The following is a 1,142-nucleotide window of genomic DNA, read 5'->3' as shown; positions in this document are numbered from 1 at the left end:
CTAGATAAAACGTTTTTTTTTTTTTAAGGCGGGATCTAAAGCAATGAAAAAAAAGTACACAATGAGTGGCGTCCCGTCCGGTCGCATTTTCTTTAGGTCCGAAAAAAAGGACATGTCCGGGAAAAAGAGGACGTATGGTCACCCTAGTTTAACACTTTGTAGTATTTTAAATTCACACTGTAGTTGGGATAGCCCCATAGTGTTAATATCTATGGGATAGCCCAAGTAAACATTTGCGCTACAATGTAGGCCTTTATATAACACAGCATACCTTCTTCCTGTAAGTGACTGCGATACTGTGTAACGCTAAGGTCAAAGGTCACACAAATAAATGAGGCGGGATCAATCACCATTTGCCAACAATTATATTCCCCTTAGGTCAAGTATACATTTTATCACCATACAACAAGCAAAACCTCATAAATGTGCACCAACTCAAAGTCCAGAGTTATCCCAATTGTCCATGGTCCATCACCATTGTAGGTGTTTAAGATGTTATAAGTACATCGTCCATGTTTGTTCGCCAAGGGTTAATTCCATGGAAAAAGTGTCTTTTGTTCAGAAGTCCAGATACACTTCCACGTTGAAGATAACAACAAGAGCTTGAACAAGTTGAGAACCCTCAATATCAAGCAGATACCAAAACCCTCTGGTCAAAATAAAACAAACAATATAACATGAGGTTCAGCAAGCAAAATACTTTTGCACAATATACCTTTGTTAATAATAAGGAAACAAATAAAATCAACTCACATTGAGAAGTTGAACACAAATGTTCCTCAACAGGGTTTTCCAAGCATGGAAAGAGCATGTGCTCTCAGCTAACAGGTATCCCTAACTCACACTTCCCTCTTCCTTTTACACTCTTGTGTAGAGATAGGGGCTCCCTAGTGCCCTCTAATGGCCTGGAGTAAAATTGCAACTCTCATTCACCATAGGAGACAGGTGACAGTTTACTAGAACTGTTACACACCCCCCCTCTCAAAAGAAGGCCTGACCTGGCCATAAAACTTTTTCAGATTTTCTACATGGTATGTCTCAACTTGTTTAGGTTCGGTTAACAGCTCAACTCTGTAGTTTACCTTATTCAACTGTTTCAAAACTCTGGCAGGCCCATGCCACTTAGGTGCTAGTTTGGCCAT

General features: G+C 39.9%; 1 long non-coding RNA gene across 1 annotated transcript; it reads right to left on the bottom strand.

Moving 5' to 3' along the window:
* Window positions 1-342: 342 nt before the first annotated feature.
* Window positions 343-856, bottom strand: LOC143723911 (uncharacterized). Its single transcript, XR_013197193.1, has 2 exons — window positions 754-856; window positions 343-649 (listed from the first exon to the last, which is right to left on the bottom strand). It is a non-coding gene; the product is annotated as an uncharacterized LOC143723911 (long non-coding RNA).
* Window positions 857-1,142: the final 286 nt, after the last annotated feature.

Source organism: Siphateles boraxobius, unplaced genomic scaffold (assembly GCF_051911475.1).
Source record: "Siphateles boraxobius isolate OS27281-9 unplaced genomic scaffold, OSU_SipBor_1 7, whole genome shotgun sequence".
NCBI classification, from domain to species: Eukaryota; Metazoa; Chordata; class Actinopteri; order Cypriniformes; family Leuciscidae; genus Siphateles; species Siphateles boraxobius.
This window is presented reverse-complemented; position numbering and strand designations above follow the sequence as displayed.